Source organism: Xenopus laevis, chromosome 4L (assembly GCF_017654675.1).
Source record: "Xenopus laevis strain J_2021 chromosome 4L, Xenopus_laevis_v10.1, whole genome shotgun sequence".
In the NCBI taxonomy this organism is placed as follows: domain Eukaryota; kingdom Metazoa; phylum Chordata; class Amphibia; order Anura; family Pipidae; genus Xenopus; species Xenopus laevis.
Genome location: NC_054377.1, coordinates 28,742,002 through 28,767,310, shown reverse-complemented (window position 1 = coordinate 28,767,310; position 25,309 = coordinate 28,742,002). Strand labels below are relative to the sequence as shown.

At 47.4% G+C, this 25,309-nt stretch overlaps 29 non-coding genes across 29 annotated transcripts; 19 read left to right on the top strand and 10 right to left on the bottom strand.

The window, feature by feature from the left end:
- The first annotated feature begins 794 nt into the window (after positions 1–794).
- On the top strand, positions 795–866 carry trnaq-cug. The gene has a single exon. It is a non-coding gene; the product is annotated as a tRNA-Gln (tRNA).
- A 506-nt stretch (positions 867–1,372) lies between these two features.
- On the bottom strand, positions 1,373–1,446 carry trnai-aau. Its single transcript has one exon. It is a non-coding gene; the product is annotated as a tRNA-Ile (tRNA).
- Positions 1,447–1,904: 458 nt separating this feature from the next.
- Positions 1,905–1,976, top strand: trnaq-uug. Its single transcript has one exon. It is a non-coding gene; the product is annotated as a tRNA-Gln (tRNA).
- An 808-nt stretch (positions 1,977–2,784) lies between these two features.
- On the top strand, positions 2,785–2,856 carry trnaq-uug. The gene has a single exon. It is a non-coding gene; the product is annotated as a tRNA-Gln (tRNA).
- A 505-nt stretch (positions 2,857–3,361) lies between these two features.
- On the bottom strand, positions 3,362–3,435 carry trnai-aau. Its single transcript has one exon. It is a non-coding gene; the product is annotated as a tRNA-Ile (tRNA).
- A 458-nt stretch (positions 3,436–3,893) lies between these two features.
- trnaq-uug lies at positions 3,894–3,965 on the top strand. Its single transcript has one exon. It is a non-coding gene; the product is annotated as a tRNA-Gln (tRNA).
- An 808-nt stretch (positions 3,966–4,773) lies between these two features.
- On the top strand, positions 4,774–4,845 carry trnaq-cug. Its single transcript has one exon. It is a non-coding gene; the product is annotated as a tRNA-Gln (tRNA).
- Positions 4,846–5,351: 506 nt separating this feature from the next.
- Positions 5,352–5,425, bottom strand: trnai-aau. Its single transcript has one exon. It is a non-coding gene; the product is annotated as a tRNA-Ile (tRNA).
- A 458-nt stretch (positions 5,426–5,883) lies between these two features.
- On the top strand, positions 5,884–5,955 carry trnaq-uug. The gene has a single exon. It is a non-coding gene; the product is annotated as a tRNA-Gln (tRNA).
- An 808-nt stretch (positions 5,956–6,763) lies between these two features.
- On the top strand, positions 6,764–6,835 carry trnaq-cug. The gene has a single exon. It is a non-coding gene; the product is annotated as a tRNA-Gln (tRNA).
- A 505-nt stretch (positions 6,836–7,340) lies between these two features.
- On the bottom strand, positions 7,341–7,414 carry trnai-aau. The gene has a single exon. It is a non-coding gene; the product is annotated as a tRNA-Ile (tRNA).
- Positions 7,415–7,872: 458 nt separating this feature from the next.
- Positions 7,873–7,944, top strand: trnaq-uug. Its single transcript has one exon. It is a non-coding gene; the product is annotated as a tRNA-Gln (tRNA).
- Positions 7,945–8,752: 808 nt separating this feature from the next.
- trnaq-cug lies at positions 8,753–8,824 on the top strand. Its single transcript has one exon. It is a non-coding gene; the product is annotated as a tRNA-Gln (tRNA).
- A 505-nt stretch (positions 8,825–9,329) lies between these two features.
- Positions 9,330–9,403, bottom strand: trnai-aau. The gene has a single exon. It is a non-coding gene; the product is annotated as a tRNA-Ile (tRNA).
- A 462-nt stretch (positions 9,404–9,865) lies between these two features.
- trnaq-uug lies at positions 9,866–9,937 on the top strand. The gene has a single exon. It is a non-coding gene; the product is annotated as a tRNA-Gln (tRNA).
- An 808-nt stretch (positions 9,938–10,745) lies between these two features.
- On the top strand, positions 10,746–10,817 carry trnaq-cug. Its single transcript has one exon. It is a non-coding gene; the product is annotated as a tRNA-Gln (tRNA).
- A 505-nt stretch (positions 10,818–11,322) lies between these two features.
- trnai-aau lies at positions 11,323–11,396 on the bottom strand. The gene has a single exon. It is a non-coding gene; the product is annotated as a tRNA-Ile (tRNA).
- A 458-nt stretch (positions 11,397–11,854) lies between these two features.
- Positions 11,855–11,926, top strand: trnaq-uug. The gene has a single exon. It is a non-coding gene; the product is annotated as a tRNA-Gln (tRNA).
- Positions 11,927–12,734: 808 nt separating this feature from the next.
- Positions 12,735–12,806, top strand: trnaq-uug. The gene has a single exon. It is a non-coding gene; the product is annotated as a tRNA-Gln (tRNA).
- A 506-nt stretch (positions 12,807–13,312) lies between these two features.
- On the bottom strand, positions 13,313–13,386 carry trnai-aau. The gene has a single exon. It is a non-coding gene; the product is annotated as a tRNA-Ile (tRNA).
- Positions 13,387–13,845: 459 nt separating this feature from the next.
- On the top strand, positions 13,846–13,917 carry trnaq-uug. Its single transcript has one exon. It is a non-coding gene; the product is annotated as a tRNA-Gln (tRNA).
- Positions 13,918–14,724: 807 nt separating this feature from the next.
- Positions 14,725–14,796, top strand: trnaq-uug. The gene has a single exon. It is a non-coding gene; the product is annotated as a tRNA-Gln (tRNA).
- A 506-nt stretch (positions 14,797–15,302) lies between these two features.
- trnai-aau lies at positions 15,303–15,376 on the bottom strand. Its single transcript has one exon. It is a non-coding gene; the product is annotated as a tRNA-Ile (tRNA).
- A 462-nt stretch (positions 15,377–15,838) lies between these two features.
- On the top strand, positions 15,839–15,910 carry trnaq-uug. The gene has a single exon. It is a non-coding gene; the product is annotated as a tRNA-Gln (tRNA).
- An 808-nt stretch (positions 15,911–16,718) lies between these two features.
- On the top strand, positions 16,719–16,790 carry trnaq-uug. Its single transcript has one exon. It is a non-coding gene; the product is annotated as a tRNA-Gln (tRNA).
- Positions 16,791–17,296: 506 nt separating this feature from the next.
- trnai-aau lies at positions 17,297–17,370 on the bottom strand. The gene has a single exon. It is a non-coding gene; the product is annotated as a tRNA-Ile (tRNA).
- Positions 17,371–17,832: 462 nt separating this feature from the next.
- Positions 17,833–17,904, top strand: trnaq-uug. Its single transcript has one exon. It is a non-coding gene; the product is annotated as a tRNA-Gln (tRNA).
- An 808-nt stretch (positions 17,905–18,712) lies between these two features.
- trnaq-cug lies at positions 18,713–18,784 on the top strand. Its single transcript has one exon. It is a non-coding gene; the product is annotated as a tRNA-Gln (tRNA).
- Positions 18,785–19,290: 506 nt separating this feature from the next.
- On the bottom strand, positions 19,291–19,364 carry trnai-aau. Its single transcript has one exon. It is a non-coding gene; the product is annotated as a tRNA-Ile (tRNA).
- Positions 19,365–25,309: the final 5,945 nt, after the last annotated feature.

Genomic DNA, 25,309 nt, shown 5'->3' with positions numbered 1-25,309 from the left:
AGAGCTCAGCTCTGCCAAAGCGCGTTGATCTGTCAAGGAGCCAACATCCTGGCTGTAATAACGGTGCCAGAGCTCCTCTGCAACTCTCATAGAGGGCCATCACGTAAGCTAGAGGGTCACGAGCTAGCCATAACAGCAAAACGGCCGTTTGGTCCTCTTCCTGTTGCACATCAAAAGAATCGTTACACTCACCTCTGCTCCACGCTTTTCCCTTTCTGAACAGTCGGGCCACGTCAAAACGTTTCCAGACATAGTTCCAAAGTAGGGCGGTTGAGCGAAAAGCCACATGTCTGTTTCGAGGCTGCCGTTGTTTAGAATTCGTAGTTGAAAGGAAATTCGCCCGGGCAAAACTCCACGTTTCCTGCAGCAAACTTTTTTTAAACGATCATTTACATCACCCGTTCAGCTAGGGGGGTCTGGTAGCTCCGTGTGTGGTTCCATGGTGTAATGGTTAGCACTCGGAATCAAGCCATCGGAGTTAAAATCTCAGTGGAACCTGCCACTCACTCGCTGTCTGATCTGCCAAAATCCTGGCTTTCTTTGTGCGAGCTTTTGATGCTCAAGCAGCAGCCGATGCTGCAGCTCCGCCTGCAGAGCCCCAAGGGGCTCCCCTGCTAAGGGAACCCAGAGAATGCTTCTTCCCAAAAAAGCCGCGCGTTGTTTCCGAGCCTGCCGGCGTTTTACCTGCAAAGAAAAGCCATCCGTTGGAAGACCCCTTCTACCATTGGAATTTAATTTTTAAATGACCTTTTACGTCTGCCACACTTGCTGCAGGAAAAGCCTTTCCGCAGCCGGGTTCCATGGTGTAATGGTTAGCACTCTGGACTCTGAATCCAGCGATCCGAGTTCAAATCTCGGTGGAACCTGCAAGGGTTTTACAGCGGCAGAGCTGACCTGCTTTCGGATATACCAAAACCCACGTGGCCCATGTGTAATGCCGAAATAAGCGCCTTGCCCTCGAGCCATTCTTAGCCCTGTGTCAGCCTCCCCTGCTCATACAGCTCCAAAGACACTTTGGCTCAGCTAGGACTTTTCTGCATCTTAGCATAGCGAGCCTGTTTCTCGAAGCAAGAAAGGTGCACGATTGGCTCAACCTTCAGACTGCCTTTTGCAGCAGACGTCCAGAAAATTCCCGCTACAGCTCATTGCAAACTTGTCTAATGAGCAGGGGCCTTTGCATTCAGCAGCTATCCTGAAGAACAAAAGGAGTGAATGGCCAGCAAAAGAACCTGATTTAAAATGAAAAAAGAAGGGGAAGAAAAGGCATTTCTTCTAACACAAATGCAGCAATCCAAAGGCATACTGGCAATTCAGCTGAGGAATGTGAAAGTGGGTTCATTACGAAAGGCTGAACCGGTGAAAAGAAGCTGAATGGCCCGTACGGGGATCGAACCCGCGACCTTGGCGTTATTAGCACCACGCTCTAACCAACTGAGCTAACCGGCCTGGACGCAGCAGGCGGCTAGCTTGTGGTAACGGCGGGAGACATTATTGTTGTTAAATCTGGCCTGATCGTCGGCTTTTAGCTTGTAATTAGGCTTTTGTTTGCGTGCAGTATCGCATGATTGCGAATCTTTCGCAACCTGAGCAAAGACCGAGCTGCGCGTCCCCTCCCTCCCAAGAATTAGTCTGGTCGTTATTTGCTGATTTGACGCCATGGTGCAACGTCTTGTGGTTACTAGGCGTAGCTCCAATCCAGGCCGAGATTTAGCAAAACGCCACACCGGATTTTCTAATGCTGCCTGAACAACGAAGTGAAGACGCTATTCTGACATTTTCATCTTTTTGTTGGCTGATTTCCCGCCATGCTGGACAGGTCTTAAGCGCAAAAGAAGCATTGTGCGACAGGACCCTACACTACAGCCCTTCAGCACGCCATGGGGAGGGCAAGCGCAACTTGTCCTGGTTCCATGGTGTAATGGTTAGCACTCTGGACTTTGAATCCAGCGATCCGAGTTCAAATCTCGGTGGAACCTGGCACCACTTTTTCAGAGCTCAGCTCTGCCAAAGCGCGTTGAACTGTCAAGGAGCCAACATCCTGGCTGTAATAACGGTGCCAGAGCTCCTCTGCAACTCTCATAGAGGGCCATCACGTAAGCTAGAGGGTCACGAGCTAGCCATAACAGCAAAACGGCCGTTTGGTCCTCTTCCTGTTGCACATCAAAAGAATCGTTACACTCACCTCTGCTCCACGCTTTTCCCTTTCTGAACAGTCGGGCCACGTCAAAACGTTTCCAGACATAGTTCCAAAGTAGGGCGGTTGAGCGAAAAGCCACATGTCTGTTTCGAGGCTGCCGTTGTTTAGAATTCGTAGTTGAAAGGAAATTCGCCCGGGCAAAACTCCACGTTTCCTGCAGCAAACTTTTTTTAAACGATCATTTACATCACCCGTTCAGCTAGGGGGGTCTGGTAGCTCCGTGTGTGGTTCCATGGTGTAATGGTTAGCACTCGGAATCAAGCCATCGGAGTTAAAATCTCAGTGGAACCTGCCACTCACTCGCTGTCTGATCTGCCAAAATCCTGGCTTTCTTTGTGCGAGCTTTTGATGCTCAAGCAGCAGCCGATGCTGCAGCTCCGCCTGCAGAGCCCCAAGGGGCTCCCCTGCTAAGGGAACCCAGAGAATGCTTCTTCCCAAAAAAGCCGCGCGTTGTTTCCGAGCCTGCCGGCGTTTTACCTGCAAAGAAAAGCCATCCGTTGGAAGACCCCTTCTACCATTGGAATTTAATTTTTAAATGACCTTTTACGTCTGCCACACTTGCTGCAGGAAAAGCCTTTCCGCAGCCGGGTTCCATGGTGTAATGGTTAGCACTCTGGACTTTGAATCCAGCGATCCGAGTTCAAATCTCGGTGGAACCTGCAAGGGTTTACAGCGGCAGAGCTGACCTGCTTTCGGATATACCAAAACCCACGTGGCCCATGTGTAATGCCGAAATAAGCGCCTTGCCCTCGAGCCATTCTTAGCCCTGTGTCAGCCTCCCCTGCTCATACAGCTCCAAAGACACTTTGGCTCAGCTAGGACTTTTCTGCATCTTAGCATAGCGAGCCTGTTTCTCGAAGCAAGAAAGGTGCACGATTGGCTCAACCTTCAGACTGCCTTTTGCAGCAGACGTCCAGAAAATTCCCGCTACAGCTCATTGCAAACTTGTCTAATGAGCAGGGGCCTTTGCATTCAGCAGCTATCCTGAAGAACAAAAGGAGTGAATGGCCAGCAAAAGAACCTGATTTAAAATGAAAAAAGAAGGGGAAGAAAAGGCATTTCTTCTAACACAAATGCAGCAATCCAAAGGCATACTGGCAATTCAGCTGAGGAATGTGAAAGTGGGTTCATTACGAAAGGCTGAACCGGTGAAAAGAAGCTGAATGGCCCGTACGGGGATCGAACCCGCGACCTTGGCGTTATTAGCACCACGCTCTAACCAACTGAGCTAACCGGCCTGGACGCAGCAGGCGGCTAGCTTGTGGTAACGGCGGGAGACATTATTGTTGTTAAATCTGGCCTGATCGTCGGCTTTTAGCTTGTAATTAGGCTTTTGTTTGCGTGCAGTATCGCATGATTGCGAATCTTTCGCAACCTGAGCAAAGACAGAGCTGCGCGTCCCCTCCCTCCCAAGAATTAGTCTGGTCGTTATTTGCTGATTTGACGCCATGGTGCAACGTCTTGTGGTTACTAGGCGTAGCTCCAATCCAGGCCGAGATTAAGCAAAACGCCACACCGGATTTTCTAATGCTGCCTGAACAACGAAGTGAAGACGCTATTCTGACATTTTCATCTTTTTGTTGGCTGATTTCCCGCCATGCTGGACAGGTCTTAAGCGCAAAAGAAGCATTGTGCGACAGGACCCTACACTACAGCCCTTCAGCACGCCATGGGGAGGGCAAGCGCAACTTGTCCTGGTTCCATGGTGTAATGGTTAGCACTCTGGACTTTGAATCCAGCGATCCGAGTTCAAATCTCGGTGGAACCTGGCACCACTTTTTCAGAGCTCAGCTCTGCCAAAGCGCGTTGAACTGTCAAGGAGCCAACATCCTGGCTGTAATAACGGTGCCAGAGCTCCTCTGCAACTCTCATAGAGGGCCATCACGTAAGCTAGAGGGTCACGAGCTAGCCATAACAGCAAAACGGCCGTTTGGTCCTCTTCCTGTTGCACATCAAAAGAATCGTTACACTCACCTCTGCTCCACGCTTTTCCCTTTCTGAACAGTCGGGCCACGTCAAAACGTTTCCAGACATAGTTCCAAAGTAGGGCGGTTGAGCGAAAAGCCACATGTCTGTTTCGAGGCTGCCGTTGTTTAGAATTCGTAGTTGAAAGGAAATTCGCCCGGGCAAAACTCCACGTTTCCTGCAGCAAACTTTTTTTAAACGATCATTTACATCACCCGTTCAGCTAGGGGGGTCTGGTAGCTCCGTGTGTGGTTCCATGGTGTAATGGTTAGCACTCGGAATCAAGCCATCGGAGTTAAAATCTCAGTGGAACCTGCCACTCACTCGCTGTCTGATCTGCCAAAATCCTGGCTTTCTTTGTGCGAGCTTTTGATGCTCAAGCAGCAGCCGATGCTGCAGCTCCGCCTGCAGAGCCCCAAGGGGCTCCCCTGCTAAGGGAACCCAGAGAATGCTTCTTCCCAAAAAAGCCGCGCGTTGTTTCCGAGCCTGCCGGCGTTTTACCTGCAAAGAAAAGCCATCCGTTGGAAGACCCCTTCTACCATTGGAATTTAATTTTTAAATGACCTTTTACGTCTGCCACACTTGCTGCAGGAAAAGCCTTTCCGCAGCCGGGTTCCATGGTGTAATGGTTAGCACTCTGGACTCTGAATCCAGCGATCCGAGTTCAAATCTCGGTGGAACCTGCAAGGGTTTTACAGCGGCAGAGCTGACCTGCTTTCGGATATACCAAAACCCACGTGGCCCATGTGTAATGCCGAAATAAGCGCCTTGCCCTCGAGCCATTCTTAGCCCTGTGTCAGCCTCCCCTGCTCATACAGCTCCAAAGACACTTTGGCTCAGCTAGGACTTTTCTGCATCTTAGCATAGCGAGCCTGTTTCTCGAAGCAAGAAAGGTGCACGATTGGCTCAACCTTCAGACTGCCTTTTGCAGCAGACGTCCAGAAAATTCCCGCTACAGCTCATTGCAAACTTGTCTAATGAGCAGGGGCCTTTGCATTCAGCAGCTATCCTGAAGAACAAAAGGAGTGAATGGCCAGCAAAAGAACCTGATTTAAAATGAAAAAAGAAGGGGAAGAAAAGGCATTTCTTCTAACACAAATGCAGCAATCCAAAGGCATACTGGCAATTCAGCTGAGGAATGTGAAAGTGGGTTCATTACGAAAGGCTGAACCGGTGAAAAGAAGCTGAATGGCCCGTACGGGGATCGAACCCGCGACCTTGGCGTTATTAGCACCACGCTCTAACCAACTGAGCTAACCGGCCTGGACGCAGCAGGCGGCTAGCTTGTGGTAACGGCGGGAGACATTATTGTTGTTAAATCTGGCCTGATCGTCGGCTTTTAGCTTGTAATTAGGCTTTTGTTTGCGTGCAGTATCGCATGATTGCGAATCTTTCGCAACCTGAGCAAAGACCGAGCTGCGCGTCCCCTCCCTCCCAAGAATTAGTCTGGTCGTTATTTGCTGATTTGACGCCATGGTGCAACGTCTTGTGGTTACTAGGCGTAGCTCCAATCCAGGCCGAGATTAAGCAAAACGCCACACCGGATTTTCTAATGCTGCCTGAACAACGAAGTGAAGACGCTATTCTGACATTTTCATCTTTTTGTTGGCTGATTTCCCGCCATGCTGGACAGGTCTTAAGCGCAAAAGAAGCATTGTGCGACAGGACCCTACACTACAGCCCTTCAGCACGCCATGGGGAGGGCAAGCGCAACTTGTCCTGGTTCCATGGTGTAATGGTTAGCACTCTGGACTTTGAATCCAGCGATCCGAGTTCAAATCTCAGTGGAACCTGGCACCACTTTTTCAGAGCTCAGCTCTGCCAAAGCGCGTTGAACTGTCAAGGAGCCAACATCCTGGCTGTAATAACGGTGCCAGAGCTCCTCTGCAACTCTCATAGAGGGCCATCACGTAAGCTAGAGGGTCACGAGCTAGCCATAACAGCAAAACGGCCGTTTGGTCCTCTTCCTGTTGCACATCAAAAGAATCGTTACACTCACCTCTGCTCCACGCTTTTCCCTTTCTGAACAGTCGGGCCACGTCAAAACGTTTCCAGACATAGTTCCAAAGTAGGGCGGTTGAGCGAAAAGCCACATGTCTGTTTCGAGGCTGCCGTTGTTTAGAATTCGTAGTTGAAAGGAAATTCGCCCGGGCAAAACTCCACGTTTCCTGCAGCAAACTTTTTTTAAACGATCATTTACATCACCCGTTCAGCTAGGGGGGTCTGGTAGCTCCGTGTGTGGTTCCATGGTGTAATGGTTAGCACTCGGAATCAAGCCATCGGAGTTAAAATCTCAGTGGAACCTGCCACTCACTCGCTGTCTGATCTGCCAAAATCCTGGCTTTCTTTGTGCGAGCTTTTGATGCTCAAGCAGCAGCCGATGCTGCAGCTCCGCCTGCAGAGCCCCAAGGGGCTCCCCTGCTAAGGGAACCCAGAGAATGCTTCTTCCCAAAAAAGCCGCGCGTTGTTTCCGAGCCTGCCGGCGTTTTACCTGCAAAGAAAAGCCATCCGTTGGAAGACCCCTTCTACCATTGGAATTTAATTTTTAAATGACCTTTTACGTCTGCCACACTTGCTGCAGGAAAAGCCTTTCCGCAGCCGGGTTCCATGGTGTAATGGTTAGCACTCTGGACTCTGAATCCAGCGATCCGAGTTCAAATCTCGGTGGAACCTGCAAGGGTTTACAGCGGCAGAGCTGACCTGCTTTCGGATATACCAAAACCCACGTGGCCCATGTGTAATGCCGAAATAAGCGCCTTGCCCTCGAGCCATTCTTAGCCCTGTGTCAGCCTCCCCTGCTCATACAGCTCCAAAGACACTTTGGCTCAGCTAGGACTTTTCTGCATCTTAGCATAGCGAGCCTGTTTCTCGAAGCAAGAAAGGTGCACGATTGGCTCAACCTTCAGACTGCCTTTTGCAGCAGACGTCCAGAAAATTCCCGCTACAGCTCATTGCAAACTTGTCTAATGAGCAGGGGCCTTTGCATTCAGCAGCTATCCTGAAGAACAAAAGGAGTGAATGGCCAGCAAAAGAACCTGATTTAAAATGAAAAAAGAAGGGGAAGAAAAGGCATTTCTTCTAACACAAATGCAGCAATCCAAAGGCATACTGGCAATTCAGCTGAGGAATGTGAAAGTGGGTTCATTACGAAAGGCTGAACCGGTGAAAAGAAGCTGAATGGCCCGTACGGGGATCGAACCCGCGACCTTGGCGTTATTAGCACCACGCTCTAACCAACTGAGCTAACCGGCCTGGACGCAGCAGGCGGCTAGCTTGTGGTAACGGCGGGAGACATTATTGTTGTTAAATCTGGCCTGATCGTCGGCTTTTAGCTTGTAATTAGGCTTTTGTTTGCGTGCAGTATCGCATGATTGCGAATCTTTCGCAACCTGAGCAAAGACCGAGCTGCGCGTCCCCTCCCTCCCAAGAATTAGTCTGGTCGTTATTTGCTGATTTGACGCCATGGTGCAACGTCTTGTGGTTACTAGGCGTAGCTCCAATCCAGGCCGAGATTTAGCAAAACGCCACACCGGATTTTCTAATGCTGCCTGAACAACGAAGTGAAGACGCTATTCTGACATTTTCATCTTTTTGTTGGCTGATTTCCCGCCATGCTGGACAGGTCTTAAGCGCAAAAGAAGCATTGTGCGACAGGACCCTACACTACAGCCCTTCAGCACGCCATGGGGAGGGCAAGCGCAACTTGTCCTGGTTCCATGGTGTAATGGTTAGCACTCTGGACTTTGAATCCAGCGATCCGAGTTCAAATCTCAGTGGAACCTGGCACCACTTTTTCAGAGCTCAGCTCTGCCAAAGCGCGTTGATCTGTCAAGGAGCCAACATCCTGGCTGTAATAACGGTGCCAGAGCTCCTCTGCAACTCTCATAGAGGGCCATCACGTAAGCTAGAGGGTCACGAGCTAGCCATAACAGCAAAACGGCCGTTTGGTCCTCTTCCTGTTGCACATCAAAAGAATCGTTACACTCACCTCTGCTCCACGCTTTTCCCTTTCTGAACAGTCGGGCCACGTCAAAACGTTTCCAGACATAGTTCCAAAGTAGGGCGGTTGAGCGAAAAGCCACATGTCTGTTTCGAGGCTGCCGTTGTTTAGAATTCGTAGTTGAAAGGAAATTCGCCCGGGCAAAACTCCACGTTTCCTGCAGCAAACTTTTTTTAAACGATCATTTACATCACCCGTTCAGCTAGGGGGGTCTGGTAGCTCCGTGTGTGGTTCCATGGTGTAATGGTTAGCACTCGGAATCAAGCCATCGGAGTTAAAATCTCAGTGGAACCTGCCACTCACTCGCTGTCTGATCTGCCAAAATCCTGGCTTTCTTTGTGCGAGCTTTTGATGCTCAAGCAGCAGCCGATGCTGCAGCTCCGCCTGCAGAGCCCCAAGGGGCTCCCCTGCTAAGGGAACCCAGAGAATGCTTCTTCCCAAAAAAGCCGCGCGTTGTTTCCGAGCCTGCCGGCGTTTTACCTGCAAAGAAAAGCCATCCGTTGGAAGACCCCTTCTACCATTGGAATTTAATTTTTAAATGACCTTTTACGTCTGCCACACTTGCTGCAGGAAAAGCCTTTCCGCAGCCGGGTTCCATGGTGTAATGGTTAGCACTCTGGACTCTGAATCCAGCGATCCGAGTTCAAATCTCGGTGGAACCTGCAAGGGTATACAGCGGCAGAGCTGACCTGCTTTCGGATATACCAAAACCCACGTGGCCCATGTGTAATGCTGAAATAAGCGCCTTGCCCTCGAGCCATTCTTAGCCCTGTGTCAGCCTCCCCTGCTCATACAGCTCCAAAGACACTTTGGCTCAGCTAGGACTTTTCTGCATCTTAGCATAGCGAGCCTGTTTCTCGAAGCAAGAAAGGTGCACGATTGGCTCAACCTTCAGACTGCCTTTTGCAGCAGACGTCCAGAAAATTCCCGCTACAGCTCATTGCAAACTTGTCTAATGAGCAGGGGCCTTTGCATTCAGCAGCTATCCTGAAGAACAAAAGGAGTGAATGGCCAGCAAAAGAACCTGATTTAAAATGAAAAAAGAAGGGGAAGAAAAGGCATTTCTTCTAACACAAATGCAGCAATCCAAAGGCATACTGGCAATTCAGCTGAGGAATGTGAAAGTGGGTTCATTACGAAAGGCTGAACCGGTGAAAAGAAGCTGAATGGCCCGTACGGGGATCGAACCCGCGACCTTGGCGTTATTAGCACCACGCTCTAACCAACTGAGCTAACCGGCCTGGACGCAGCAGGCGGCTAGCTTGTGGTAACGGCGGGAGACATTATTGTTGTTAAATCTGGCCTGATCGTCGGCTTTTAGCTTGTAATTAGGCTTTTGTTTGCGTGCAGTATCGCATGATTGCGAATCTTTCGCAACCTGAGCAAAGACAGAGCTGCGCGTCCCCTCCCTCCCTCCCAAGAATTAGTCTGGTCGTTATTTGCTGATTTGACGCCATGGTGCAACGTCTTGTGGTTACTAGGCGTAGCTCCAATCCAGGCCGAGATTAAGCAAAACGCCACACCGGATTTTCTAATGCTGCCTGAACAACGAAGTGAAGACGCTATTCTGACATTTTCATCTTTTTGTTGGCTGATTTCCCGCCATGCTGGACAGGTCTTAAGCGCAAAAGAAGCATTGTGCGACAGGACCCTACACTACAGCCCTTCAGCACGCCATGGGGAGGGCAAGCGCAACTTGTCCTGGTTCCATGGTGTAATGGTTAGCACTCTGGACTTTGAATCCAGCGATCCGAGTTCAAATCTCGGTGGAACCTGGCACCACTTTTTCAGAGCTCAGCTCTGCCAAAGCGCGTTGAACTGTCAAGGAGCCAACATCCTGGCTGTAATAACGGTGCCAGAGCTCCTCTGCAACTCTCATAGAGGGCCATCACGTAAGCTAGAGGGTCACGAGCTAGCCATAACAGCAAAACGGCCGTTTGGTCCTCTTCCTGTTGCACATCAAAAGAATCGTTACACTCACCTCTGCTCCACGCTTTTCCCTTTCTGAACAGTCGGGCCACGTCAAAACGTTTCCAGACATAGTTCCAAAGTAGGGCGGTTGAGCGAAAAGCCACATGTCTGTTTCGAGGCTGCCGTTGTTTAGAATTCGTAGTTGAAAGGAAATTCGCCCGGGCAAAACTCCACGTTTCCTGCAGCAAACTTTTTTTAAACGATCATTTACATCACCCGTTCAGCTAGGGGGGTCTGGTAGCTCCGTGTGTGGTTCCATGGTGTAATGGTTAGCACTCGGAATCAAGCCATCGGAGTTAAAATCTCAGTGGAACCTGCCACTCACTCGCTGTCTGATCTGCCAAAATCCTGGCTTTCTTTGTGCGAGCTTTTGATGCTCAAGCAGCAGCCGATGCTGCAGCTCCGCCTGCAGAGCCCCAAGGGGCTCCCCTGCTAAGGGAACCCAGAGAATGCTTCTTCCCAAAAAAGCCGCGCGTTGTTTCCGAGCCTGCCGGCGTTTTACCTGCAAAGAAAAGCCATCCGTTGGAAGACCCCTTCTACCATTGGAATTTAATTTTTAAATGACCTTTTACGTCTGCCACACTTGCTGCAGGAAAAGCCTTTCCGCAGCCGGGTTCCATGGTGTAATGGTTAGCACTCTGGACTCTGAATCCAGCGATCCGAGTTCAAATCTCGGTGGAACCTGCAAGGGTATACAGCGGCAGAGCTGACCTGCTTTCGGATATACCAAAACCCACGTGGCCCATGTGTAATGCCGAAATAAGCGCCTTGCCCTCGAGCCATTCTTAGCCCTGTGTCAGCCTCCCCTGCTCATACAGCTCCAAAGACACTTTGGCTCAGCTAGGACTTTTCTGCATCTTAGCATAGCGAGCCTGTTTCTCGAAGCAAGAAAGGTGCACGATTGGCTCAACCTTCAGACTGCCTTTTGCAGCAGACGTCCAGAAAATTCCCGCTACAGCTCATTGCAAACTTGTCTAATGAGCAGGGGCCTTTGCATTCAGCAGCTATCCTGAAGAACAAAAGGAGTGAATGGCCAGCAAAAGAACCTGATTTAAAATGAAAAAAGAAGGGGAAGAAAAGGCATTTCTTCTAACACAAATGCAGCAATCCAAAGGCATACTGGCAATTCAGCTGAGGAATGTGAAAGTGGGTTCATTACGAAAGGCTGAACCGGTGAAAAGAAGCTGAATGGCCCGTACGGGGATCGAACCCGCGACCTTGGCGTTATTAGCACCACGCTCTAACCAACTGAGCTAACCGGCCTGGACGCAGCAGGCGGCTAGCTTGTGGTAACGGCGGGAGACATTATTGTTGTTAAATCTGGCCTGATCGTCGGCTTTTAGCTTGTAATTAGGCTTTTGTTTGCGTGCAGTATCGCATGATTGCGAATCTTTCGCAACCTGAGCAAAGACCGAGCTGCGCGTCCCCTCCCTCCCAAGAATTAGTCTGGTCGTTATTTGCTGATTTGACGCCATGGTGCAACGTCTTGTGGTTACTAGGCGTAGCTCCAATCCAGGCCGAGATTTAGCAAAACGCCACACCGGATTTTCTAATGCTGCCTGAACAACGAAGTGAAGACGCTATTCTGACATTTTCATCTTTTTGTTGGCTGATTTCCCGCCATGCTGGACAGGTCTTAAGCGCAAAAGAAGCATTGTGCGACAGGACCCTACACTACAGCCCTTCAGCACGCCATGGGGAGGGCAAGCGCAACTTGTCCTGGTTCCATGGTGTAATGGTTAGCACTCTGGACTTTGAATCCAGCGATCCGAGTTCAAATCTCAGTGGAACCTGGCACCACTTTTTCAGAGCTCAGCTCTGCCAAAGCGCGTTGAACTGTCAAGGAGCCAACATCCTGGCTGTAATAACGGTGCCAGAGCTCCTCTGCAACTCTCATAGAGGGCCATCACGTAAGCTAGAGGGTCACGAGCTAGCCATAACAGCAAAACGGCCGTTTGGTCCTCTTCCTGTTGCACATCAAAAGAATCGTTACACTCACCTCTGCTCCACGCTTTTCCCTTTCTGAACAGTCGGGCCACGTCAAAACGTTTCCAGACATAGTTCCAAAGTAGGGCGGTTGAGCGAAAAGCCACATGTCTGTTTCGAGGCTGCCGTTGTTTAGAATTCGTAGTTGAAAGGAAATTCGCCCGGGCAAAACTCCACGTTTCCTGCAGCAAACTTTTTTTAAACGATCATTTACATCACCCGTTCAGCTAGGGGGGTCTGGTAGCTCCGTGTGTGGTTCCATGGTGTAATGGTTAGCACTCGGAATCAAGCCATCGGAGTTAAAATCTCAGTGGAACCTGCCACTCACTCGCTGTCTGATCTGCCAAAATCCTGGCTTTCTTTGTGCGAGCTTTTGATGCTCAAGCAGCAGCCGATGCTGCAGCTCCGCCTGCAGAGCCCCAAGGGGCTCCCCTGCTAAGGGAACCCAGAGAATGCTTCTTCCCAAAAAAGCCGCGCGTTGTTTCCGAGCCTGCCGGCGTTTTACCTGCAAAGAAAAGCCATCCGTTGGAAGACCCCTTCTACCATTGGAATTTAATTTTTAAATGACCTTTTACGTCTGCCACACTTGCTGCAGGAAAAGCCTTTCCGCAGCCGGGTTCCATGGTGTAATGGTTAGCACTCTGGACTTTGAATCCAGCGATCCGAGTTCAAATCTCGGTGGAACCTGCAAGGGTTTTACAGCGGCAGAGCTGACCTGCTTTCGGATATACCAAAACCCACGTGGCCCATGTGTAATGCCGAAATAAGCGCCTTGCCCTCGAGCCATTCTTAGCCCTGTGTCAGCCTCCCCTGCTCATACAGCTCCAAAGACACTTTGGCTCAGCTAGGACTTTTCTGCATCTTAGCATAGCGAGCCTGTTTCTCGAAGCAAGAAAGGTGCACGATTGGCTCAACCTTCAGACTGCCTTTTGCAGCAGACGTCCAGAAAATTCCCGCTACAGCTCATTGCAAACTTGTCTAATGAGCAGGGGCCTTTGCATTCAGCAGCTATCCTGAAGAACAAAAGGAGTGAATGGCCAGCAAAAGAACCTGATTTAAAATGAAAAAAGAAGGGGAAGAAAAGGCATTTCTTCTAACACAAATGCAGCAATCCAAAGGCATACTGGCAATTCAGCTGAGGAATGTGAAAGTGGGTTCATTACGAAAGGCTGAACCGGTGAAAAGAAGCTGAATGGCCCGTACGGGGATCGAACCCGCGACCTTGGCGTTATTAGCACCACGCTCTAACCAACTGAGCTAACCGGCCTGGACGCAGCAGGCGGCTAGCTTGTGGTAACGGCGGGAGACATTATTGTTGTTAAATCTGGCCTGATCGTCGGCTTTTAGCTTGTAATTAGGCTTTTGTTTGCGTGCAGTATCGCATGATTGCGAATCTTTCGCAACCTGAGCAAAGACCGAGCTGCGCGTCCCCCCTCCCTCCCAAGAATTAGTCTGGTCGTTATTTGCTGATTTGACGCCATGGTGCAACGTCTTGTGGTTACTAGGCGTAGCTCCAATCCAGGCCGAGATTAGCAAAACGCCACACCGGATTTTCTAATGCTGCCTGAACAACGAAGTGAAGACGCTATTCTGACATTTTCATCTTTTTGTTGGCTGATTTCCCGCCATGCTGGACAGGTCTTAAGCGCAAAAGAAGCATTGTGCGACAGGACCCTACACTACAGCCCTTCAGCACGCCATGGGGAGGGCAAGCGCAACTTGTCCTGGTTCCATGGTGTAATGGTTAGCACTCTGGACTTTGAATCCAGCGATCCGAGTTCAAATCTCAGTGGAACCTGGCACCACTTTTTCAGAGCTCAGCTCTGCCAAAGCGCGTTGATCTGTCAAGGAGCCAACATCCTGGCTGTAATAACGGTGCCAGAGCTCCTCTGCAACTCTCATAGAGGGCCATCACGTAAGCTAGAGGGTCACGAGCTAGCCATAACAGCAAAACGGCCGTTTGGTCCTCTTCCTGTTGCACATCAAAAGAATCGTTACACTCACCTCTGCTCCACGCTTTTCCCTTTCTGAACAGTCGGGCCATGTCAAAACGTTTCCAGACATAGTTCCAAAGTAGGGCGGTTGAGCGAAAAGCCACATGTCTGTTTCGAGGCTGCCGTTGTTTAGAATTCGTAGTTGAAAGGAAATCCGCCCGGGAAAACTCCACGTTTCCTGCAGCAAACTTTTTTTAAACGATCATTTACATCACCCGTTCAGCTAGGGGGGTCTGGTAGCTCCGTGTGTGGTTCCATGGTGTAATGGTTAGCACTCGGAATCAAGCCATCGGAGTTAAAATCTCAGTGGAACCTGCCACTCACTCGCTGTCTGATCTGCCAAAATCCTGGCTTTCTTTGTGCGAGCTTTTGATGCTCAAGCAGCAGCCGATGCTGCAGCTCCGCCTGCAGAGCCCCAAGGGGCTCCCCTGCTAAGGGAACCCAGAGAATGCTTCTTCCCAAAAAAGCCGCGCGTTGTTTCCGAGCCTGCCGGCGTTTTACCTGCAAAGAAAAGCCATCCGTTGGAAGACCCCTTCTACCATTGGAATTTAATTTTTAAATGACCTTTTACGTCTGCCACACTTGCTGCAGGAAAAGCCTTTCCGCAGCCGGGTTCCATGGTGTAATGGTTAGCACTCTGGACTTTGAATCCAGCGATCCGAGTTCAAATCTCGGTGGAACCTGCAAGGGTTTTACAGCGGCAGAGCTGACCTGCTTTCGGATATACCAAAACCCACGTGGCCCATGTGTAATGCCGAAATAAGCGCCTTGCCCTCGAGCCATTCTTAGCCCTGTGTCAGCCTCCCCTGCTCATACAGCTCCAAAGACACTTTGGCTCAGCTAGGACTTTTCTGCATCTTAGCATAGCGAGCCTGTTTCTCGAAGCAAGAAAGGTGCACGATTGGCTCAACCTTCAGACTGCCTTTTGCAGCAGACGTCCAGAAAATTCCCGCTACAGCTCATTGCAAACTTGTCTAATGAGCAGGGGCCTTTGCATTCAGCAGCTATCCTGAAGAACAAAAGGAGTGAATGGCCAGCAAAAGAACCTGATTTAAAATGAAAAAAGAAGGGGAAGAAAAGGCATTTCTTCTAACACAAATGCAGCAATCCAAAGGCATACTGGCAATTCAGCTGAGGAATGTGAAAGTGGGTTCATTACGAAAGGCTGAACCGGTGAAAAGAAGCTGAATGGCCCGTACGGGGATCGAACCCGCGACCTTGGCGTTATTAGCACCACGCTCTAACCAACTGAGCTAACCGGCCTGGACACAGCAGGCGGCTAGCTTGTGGTAACGGCGGGAGACATTATTGTTGTTAAATCTGGCCTGATCGTCGGCTTTTAGCTTGTAATTAGGCTTTTGTTTGCGTGCAGTATCGCATGATTGCGAATCTTTCGCAACCTGAGCAAAGACAGAGCTGCGCGTCCCCTCCCTCCCTCCCAAGAATTAGTCTGGTCGTTATTTGCTGATTTGACGCCATGGTGCAACGTCTTGTGGTTACTAGGCGTAGCTCCAATCCAGGCCGAGATTAAGCAAAACGCCACACCGGATTTTCTAATGCTGCCTGAACAACGAAGTGAAGACGCTATTCTGACATTTTCATCTTTTTGTTGGCTGATTTCCCGCCATGCTGGACAGGTCTTAAGCGCAAAAGAAGCATTGTGCGACAGGACCCTACACTACAGCCCTTCAGCACGCCATGGGGAGGGCAAGCGCAACTTGTCCTGGTTCCATGGTGTAATGGTTAGCACTCTGGACTTTGAATCCAGCGATCCGAGTTCAAATCTCGGTGGAACCTGGCACCACTTTTTCAGAGCTCAGCTCTGCCAAAGCGCGTTGAACTGTCAAGGAGCCAACATCCTGGCTGTAATAACGGTGCCAGAGCTCCTCTGCAACTCTCATAGAGGGCCATCACGTAAGCTAGAGGGTCACGAGCTAGCCATAACAGCAAAACGGCCGTTTGGTCCTCTTCCTGTTGCACATCAAAAGAATCGTTACACTCACCTCTGCTCCACGCTTTTCCCTTTCTGAACAGTCGGGCCACGTCAAAACGTTTCCAGACATAGTTCCAAAGTAGGGCGGTTGAGCGAAAAGCCACATGTCTGTTTCGAGGCTGCCGTTGTTTAGAATTCGTAGTTGAAAGGAAATTCGCCCGGGCAAAACTCCACGTTTCCTGCAGCAAACTTTTTTTAAACGATCATTTACATCACCCGTTCAGCTAGGGGGGTCTGGTAGCTCCGTGTGTGGTTCCATGGTGTAATGGTTAGCACTCGGAATCAAGCCATCGGAGTTAAAATCTCAGTGGAACCTGCCACTCACTCGCTGTCTGATCTGCCAAAATCCTGGCTTTCTTTGTGCGAGCTTTTGATGCTCAAGCAGCAGCCGATGCTGCAGCTCCGCCTGCAGAGCCCCAAGGGGCTCCCCTGCTAAGGGAACCCAGAGAATGCTTCTTCCCAAAAAAGCCGCGCGTTGTTTCCGAGCCTGCCGGCGTTTTACCTGCAAAGAAAAGCCATCCGTTGGAAGACCCCTTCTACCATTGGAATTTAATTTTTAAATGACCTTTTACGTCTGCCACACTTGCTGCAGGAAAAGCCTTTCCGCAGCCGGGTTCCATGGTGTAATGGTTAGCACTCTGGACTTTGAATCCAGCGATCCGAGTTCAAATCTCGGTGGAACCTGCAAGGGTTTTACAGCGGCAGAGCTGACCTGCTTTCGGATATACCAAAACCCACGTGGCCCATGTGTAATGCCGAAATAAGCGCCTTGCCCTCGAGCCATTCTTAGCCCTGTGTCAGCCTCCCCTGCTCATACAGCTCCAAAGACACTTTGGCTCAGCTAGGACTTTTCTGCATCTTAGCATAGCGAGCCTGTTTCTCGAAGCAAGAAAGGTGCACGATTGGCTCAACCTTCAGACTGCCTTTTGCAGCAGACGTCCAGAAAATTCCCGCTACAGCTCATTGCAAACTTGTCTAATGAGCAGGGGCCTTTGCATTCAGCAGCTATCCTGAAGAACAAAAGGAGTGAATGGCCAGCAAAAGAACCTGATTTAAAATGAAAAAAGAAGGGGAAGAAAAGGCATTTCTTCTAACACAAATGCAGCAATCCAAAGGCATACTGGCAATTCAGCTGAGGAATGTGAAAGTGGGTTCATTACGAAAGGCTGAACCGGTGAAAAGAAGCTGAATGGCCCGTACGGGGATCGAACCCGCGACCTTGTCGTTATTAGCATCACGCTCTAACCAACTGAGCTAACCGGCCTGGACGCAGCAGGCGGCTAGCTTGTGGTAACGGCGGGAGACATTATTGTTGTTAAATCTGGCCTGATCGTCGGCTTTTAGCTTGTAATTAGGCTTTTGTTTGCGTGCAGTATCGCATGATTGCGAATCTTTCGCAACCTGAGCAAAGACCGAGCTGCGCGTCCCCTCCCTCCCTCCCAAGAATTAGTCTGGTCGTTATTTGCTGATTTGACGCCATGGTGCAACGTCTTGTGGTTACTAGGCGTAGCTCCAATCCAGGCCGAGATTTAGCAAAACGCCACACCGGATTTTCTAATGCTGCCTGAACAACGAAGTGAAGACGCTATTCTGACATTTTCATCTTTTTGTTGGCTGATTTCCCGCCATGCTGGACAGGTCTTAAGCGCAAAAGAAGCATTGTGCGACAGGACCCTACACTACAGCCCTTCAGCACGCCATGGGGAGGGCAAGCGCAACTTGTCCTGGTTCCATGGTGTAATGGTTAGCACTCTGGACTTTGAATCCAGCGATCCGAGTTCAAATCTCGGTGGAACCTGGCACCACTTTTTCAGAGCTCAGCTCTGCCAAAGCGCGTTGATCTGTCAAGGAGCCAACATCCTGGCTGTAATAACGGTGCCAGAGCTCCTCTGCAACTCTCATAGAGGGCCATCACGTAAGCTAGAGGGTCACGAGCTAGCCATAACAGCAAAACGGCCGTTTGGTCCTCTTCCTGTTGCACATCAAAAGAATCGTTACACTCACCTCTGCTCCACGCTTTTCCCTTTCTGAACAGTCGGGCCACGTCAAAACGTTTCCAGACATAGTTCCAAAGTAGGGCGGTTGAGCGAAAAGCCACATGTCTGTTTCGAGGCTGCCGTTGTTTAGAATTCGTAGTTGAAAGGAAATTCGCCCGGGCAAAACTCCACGTTTCCTGCAGCAAACTTTTTTTAAACGATCATTTACATCACCCGTTCAGCTAGGGGGGTCTGGTAGCTCCGTGTGTGGTTCCATGGTGTAATGGTTAGCACTCGGAATCAAGCCATCGGAGTTAAAATCTCAGTGGAACCTGCCACTCACTCGCTGTCTGATCTGCCAAAATCCTGGCTTTCTTTGTGCGAGCTTTTGATGCTCAAGCAGCAGCCGATGCTGCAGCTCCGCCTGCAGAGCCCCAAGGGGCTCCCCTGCTAAGGGAACCCAGAGAATGCTTCTTCCCAAAAAAGCCGCGCGTTGTTTCCGAGCCTGCCGGCGTTTTACCTGCAAAGAAAAGCCATCCGTTGGAAGACCCCTTCTACCATTGGAATTTAATTTTTAAATGACCTTTTACGTCTGCCACACTTGCTGCAGGAAAAGCCTTTCCGCAGCCGGGTTCCATGGTGTAATGGTTAGCACTCTGGACTCTGAATCCAGCGATCCGAGTTCAAATCTCGGTGGAACCTACAAGGGTTTTACAGCGGCAGAGCTGACCTGCTTTCGGATATACCAAAACCCACGTGGCCCATGTGTAATGCCGAAATAAGCGCCTTGCCCTCGAGCCATTCTTAGCCCTGTGTCAGCCTCCCCTGCTCATACAGCTCCAAAGACACTTTGGCTCAGCTAGGACTTTTCTGCATCTTAGCATAGCGAGTCTGTTTCTCGAAGCAAGAAAGGTGCACGATTGGCTCAACCTTCAGACTGCCTTTTGCAGCAGACGTCCAGAAAATTCCCGCTACAGCTCATTGCAAACTTGTCAAATGAGCAGGGGCCTTTGCATTCAGCAGCTATCCTGAAGAACAAAAGGAGTGAATGGCCAGCAAAAGAACCTGATTTAAAATGAAAAAAGAAGGGGAAGAAAAGGCATTTCTTCTAACACAAATGCAGCAATCCAAAGGCATACTGGCAATTCAGCTGAGGAATGTGAAAGTGAGTTCATTACGAAAGGCTGAACCGGTGAAAAGAAGCTGAATGGCCCGTACGGGGATCGAACAAGCGACCTTGGCGTTATTAGCACCACGCTCTAACCAACTGAGCTAACCGGCCTGGACGCAGCAGGCAGCTAGCTTGTGGTAACGGCGGGAGACATTATTGTTGTTAAATCTGGCCTGATCATCGGCTTTTAGCTTGTAATTAGGCTTTTGTTTGCGTGCAGTATCGCATGATTGTGAATCTTTCGCAACCTGAGCAAAGACCGAGCTGCGCGTCCCCACCCTCCCAAGAATTAGTCTGGTCGTTATTTGCTGATTTGACGCCATGGTGCAACGTCTTGTGGTTACTAGGCGAAGCTCCAATCCAGGCCTAGATTTAGCAAAACGCCATACCGGATTTTCTAATGCTGCCTGAACAACAAAGTGAAGACGCTATTCTGACATTTTCATCTTTTTGTTTGCTGATTTCCCGCCATGCTGGACAGGTTTTAAGTGTAAAAGAAGCATTTTGCAACAGGACCCTACACTACAGCCCTCCAGGGTTAACTCTTTTTAAATGGGTGTGTTTTGCCATGACTTATAAACTGGTGTTTAGTGGGTTTAATAAATTAGGGGGTGTGGCTACAAAAATGGGCATGGTCAAAAAAAATATACCGCACTAAGTGCGGCAACTTTTTTGTCCCTCTTTTTATTTCCAAAATGTTGGGAGGTATGTGTTATGTTGAAATGGAAGTCAATATGTGGTAAATATTCTCAGAAATATATCCAGACAGAAAGTAACACATTTTACCGAAAGAGGAAATTCGTTTTTGGATGTAGTACAATTAAATTGTATTTTTTGCACATTATGTTTTACAGAGTGTTATGAAATGGATGAATCATACATGGATTTTTTAAGAATTGATGTTTAAAATGAGTGTTATGAGGACATCTACTGGTGACACTGTATACTGAGTTTTATATGTCGCATGTACCATTTGAAGTGAATTACATTGTAATCTAATGTGAAGAGATTTTATTGGACGAGATTTACTGGCATTATGGTGGCTTTTTGTACCTTATTTTAGCTATTTAAAGCCTGTTAGCACATTTATGTATTATCAATGTTGGACTGCCCCACCAGGATACCGGGAAATTTCCCAGTGAATCACAGTTCAGTGGACCATCCATTCTCTGAACTGTGATTATAACATTACATCCACCACTGATGTCTAGGGATGTAGCGAACTGCCGAGTATGTGTTCGCGAACGCCGTTCGCGAACACCGGCAAAAAATGCGAACAGTTCGCGAACTGTTCGCGAACTTCGAACATCCGAAAATCGTTCGATTCGAATGATCGAAGGATTTTAATCGTTCGATTGAACGATTTTCATCGAATCGAACGAAAATCGTTCGATTTTAGCGATCGAATGGTCGAACGATTTTGACGCGAACGCCTATTGGCGAACGTCGCGCGACGTTCGCGAACTTGCGGCAGACGCGAACAGTCGAAGTTCGCGCGAACTAGTTCGCCGGCGAACAGTTCGCTACATCCCTACTGATGTCATGGAGCCAGTGTTATTGTCAGTTTTGGCTAACAAAACCAGAGCAAAAGCAAGTAATTCGTAGCACTGCCAAGATGCAGTTTGTGATATTACAGAAGCTGTTGAGCAAATAGCTTAGATGTACAGGTATGGGATCCTTTATCCAGAAACCTGACATCCAGAAATCTCAAAATTATGGAAAGTTTGTCTCACATAGACTCTGTTTTATCTAAATATTAGATTAAAGATGAAATTATTCCCTATTGAATGCAAAACCAGTCTACTGGGTTTGTTTAATGTTTACATGATTTTCCAGTAAACTTAAAGGGATACTGTCATGGGAAAATTAAAAATGCATCAGTTAATAGTGCTGCTCTGGCAGAATTCTGCACTGAAATCCATTTCTCAAAAGATGTTTTTTATATTCAGTTTTGAAATCTGACATGGGGCTAGACATTTTGTCAATTTCCCAGCTGCCCCAAGTCATGTGACTTGTGCTCTGTACTGCTTTACTGCTGTACTGCAAGTTGGAGTGATATCACCCCTCCCTTTCCCCCCCCAGCAGCCAAAACAAAAGAACAATGGGAAGGTAACCAGATAGCAGCTCCCTAACACAAGATAACAGCTGCCTGGTAGATCTAAGAACAACAGTCCATAGTAAAAACCCATGTTTCACTGAGACACATTCAGTTACATTAAAGGGATACTGTCATGGGAAAAAAAAAATTTTTTCAAAATGAATCAGTTAATAGTGCTGCTCCAGCAGAATTCTGCACTGAAATCCATTTCTCAAAAGAGCAAACAGATTTTTTTATATTCAATTTTGAAATCTGACATGGGGCTAGACATATTGTCAATTTCCCAGCTGCCCCAAGTCATGTCCGATGACAGGATCCCTTTAAGGTATGAAGATCCAACTTATGGGAAGAGCCAGAAATCCCCGGGTCCCAAGCATTCTCATCACCTGATAATTCTCTCTTATTATAATAACATTGATAAGAATTAATCTAAATACCATTCCAGGAAATATTTTCTTGGAAAGACAGACAGCCATGTTTTCAGTTGACAATTACCCGATAAGCAAATGCACCAGCTCTTTCAGGCATTTGGCCATAGAAATTAAAAGGGGTGATTTTGAAAATCTAGAAACTTTTACGTTCTAACTTCCTGTCACTTCCTGGTTCAGGTGAGTAGAGGACACGCTTGTAAAACAAATGAGCAGTTCACAGAAACGTTCTCTGTATAATGAGCTGCTCCTTATCTGAAAGCCTAACAGAGGCTGAATATTACAGAAAGGAGGGCATGTTTATACAGAGCTCCTTATCTCCATTTGAAAAATTACACTGTTTGTAGGGGAGGGAGAAGGAGTAAGTTCAGAGAAAATCAAAACAATTATCCATTAGTGCTTAATAATTGCAATACAGGTATGGGGTCTGTTATCTAGAATGTTCAGGACCTTGGGTTTTCTTGATAACAGATCTTTCCATAATTTGGATCTTCATACCTTAAGGGTAAGGGCACACAGGTGACAAATCTCCTCTTCTTTGGGGTGACAATCTCCCCAAACTATTTTCCCTTACCTTCCCTACCTTGTTATGTAAAGGTGTTTATTGGTATATTCTTGCCCCTTTAAATCTGCTTTGTCCTGAGTAGGCTCTGCTAATATATGTATATCTTGAATCCAACACATAAAGTGAAGAAGTGTTCTGTTTTTTTCCAGAAAAATCATGGACTTTCCCAGCAGCAAAGTAAAAATGTTTTTCCAAAACTAGCAAACACCGTGTTCTGAGGACAGTTTAATCCCCCATTTAAGCCATTAACACATTCCTCCTCTGTAAAACAAATGGTATTCACTTCAGAACGGACAAGTTACTACAGAGAGGTGGTTAATGAGGCTAAGGCTCCTAGAATCCCTTCTGCATACATGCCATGATTTTCTTTTTAATCTGATTAGTGCATTACTAGTAATAATCCAAGAATTTGCAAGAATTTGGCACTAGCGTTTATATGATTCTGTATATATATATATATATATATATATATATATATATATATATATATATATATATATATATATATATATATATATATATATATATATATATATTGTTTTTTATCATCTCTCTCGCATGTTTCTGGTTAAGCACCCCTTGGAGGTCCAGATTTTGATCAGGCCTTCTTAAATTCATAACAAGGCTAAATATATAAGAAAAGGTCTATCAGTCATTTAATGATAGTTTGACATATATGACCTAATAAACTTGCAATATATTATGTAGGGATGTGTTAGGATCAGCTGCAATGTGAGCCAGGAACCCACAGGTTTCTGAACACTCTCCTTAACAACTAGGCAAACAGTGCAACCGGTGAGTCCTCTCATCCTCATTTATTCAGGTTGTCATCTTGTCCTTCCATAACCAAGCAGTGTCACTTTCTTGCCTAAGCTTTGGCCTTTGATTGCCTTTGTTTTGGAATGTTCTTGCTTAAGCATTGGCTTGAACACTGGAGCTTATCCATAGTTCTTGCTGCCTTTGCTCTTGCTCCAGTCTTGTTCCTGTTCCAGTCCTATTCCTGCACCTATGCTGCCTAATCATTTCCCTTTACCTGCCCTGTCTTGCCGCGGACTGTTTACAATAACTAGGCCCAAAGGGTTTTTTCCAGCTGGGCCAGTCCAAAACTGCATCCAGTCCCTTAAACCAAATGTTTAGAAGTGAAGTTAGATCATGTGTTCTATGAATGATATACATATAACACTTCCAGCAGACATATATCTGTTCTCAAATACTTCCAAGTTGGATTAAAACCCTCTGCAATGAGCTATCATTCTGGTAAAATCTGGGGAAGCAAATAAACACTTACCCAAAATCTCACCTTAACTGGACATCAGGCTTAGCCCCTTAACTTATAACAAGGTTTCAGTGTTATAACATTGGTGTAACAGCCACCTTGCTATAGTCCCAGGGGTACCCAATAAGCACTTATTGCCCTCAGTCCATAATACCACTGACAAAGAAAGCTCTAGCAACTCTATGAAATAGATGAGTGGTACTAAGGAAAGGTATTAAGGCACTGTCCTCTCTTCACCTCCATGTTTTCTCAGCCAAGATGAATTTATGTTAGATAGTATGAAAAACATGCAAAGGAGCCACTAGAGTCAAAATAATTCCTAAAATTGATTAATAACTATAAACATATTTATCTATAGTACTAAGGCCATAATAATAATAATAATACATTATATTAATAAATGTTGCATCTTATAGCAGCACATTCCCCAGCATTCAGAAAATCAGTTATAGGCCTTCACTTTTGTAGAAAATGACAACATGTACTATTTTACTAAAGCAAACATAAAAAAACAAAAAAAAACACATGAATATATTTTTTTTTTGCCCAAAGAGTATAATTAGTATTTGAGTGCAAATAACTGACTGTTATGCGTTTAAGCGCTAAAGGAACAGTAACAACTAAAATAAAAGCATTTTAAAGTAATTAAAATATATTGTACTGTTACCCTGTGTTGGTAAAAGTTATGTATTTGCTTTAGAAAGACAATGATAGTTTATGTAAATAGCCTGCTGTATAGCCATGGGGGCAGCCATTCAAGCTAAAAAAGGAGTACAGGCTACTTAGCAGTTAACAGATTTGCTCTTTAATAGCATACAACAGGATCCTGCAGAGTGTATCCCTTTTTCTGCTTTGTAACCTGTGCTTTGAATGGCTGCCCATGGCTACACAGCAGCTTGTTTATATAAACTATAGTAGAGTTTTTGAAAAAAACACACCAGTTGTACTAATGGATTTTGATCCATCTCAACAAAGGCGTAGGCATTATAATGGTGAAGCATACCACGACGATGATGATGACGACCACCCAAGAAGTGATGTTCAGTGCCAGACTTCCTAAATGAAGCAAATTAATTCTACATTCAGATTTTGAATGCAGGACAACATTCAGTGCAGGACAACACCATATTATATTTTAAATACTTTAGGGTAAGGCCACATGAGGAGATTTGGGGAGATTTTGTCGCCTGGCGACTAATCGCCTCGTCTTCTGAGCGACTATCTCCCCAAACTGCCTCTGAGTGTTTTCCCATAGGCTATAATGAAAAGTCACCTGCGCTAATGCACACACGGCGATGCGTTTTCTATAGTCGCCCAAAGTTGCCTCACTGAGGCAACTTTGGGCGACTATTGAAAACGCTTCGCCGCGCGTGAGTGTTACTGTTCCTTTATCTGACTGAGGGGGAGAAGTTAATCAGTTAAATTCTTACCAGGGTGTTCTCTGGTTTGATACCTCAATAAGTATCTGCACAGCAAGTGTGGGCTGCTAAGCAAGTGTTGCATGTGATCTAACTGTTGCATGTGCATTAAGTGTTTAGCAGCGTTAAAAACCTAAAGACGCTAAAATCGTAAAAGGGCTTTTTTGAGGAATTGCACTTGGGAGACTGTAAGTACCCTGTGTAAATATGAGTGCAAGTGGGGTTGCTGGTATCTTTTGTCTTGTCACATGTATGTGGTGTTGGAGCAGCA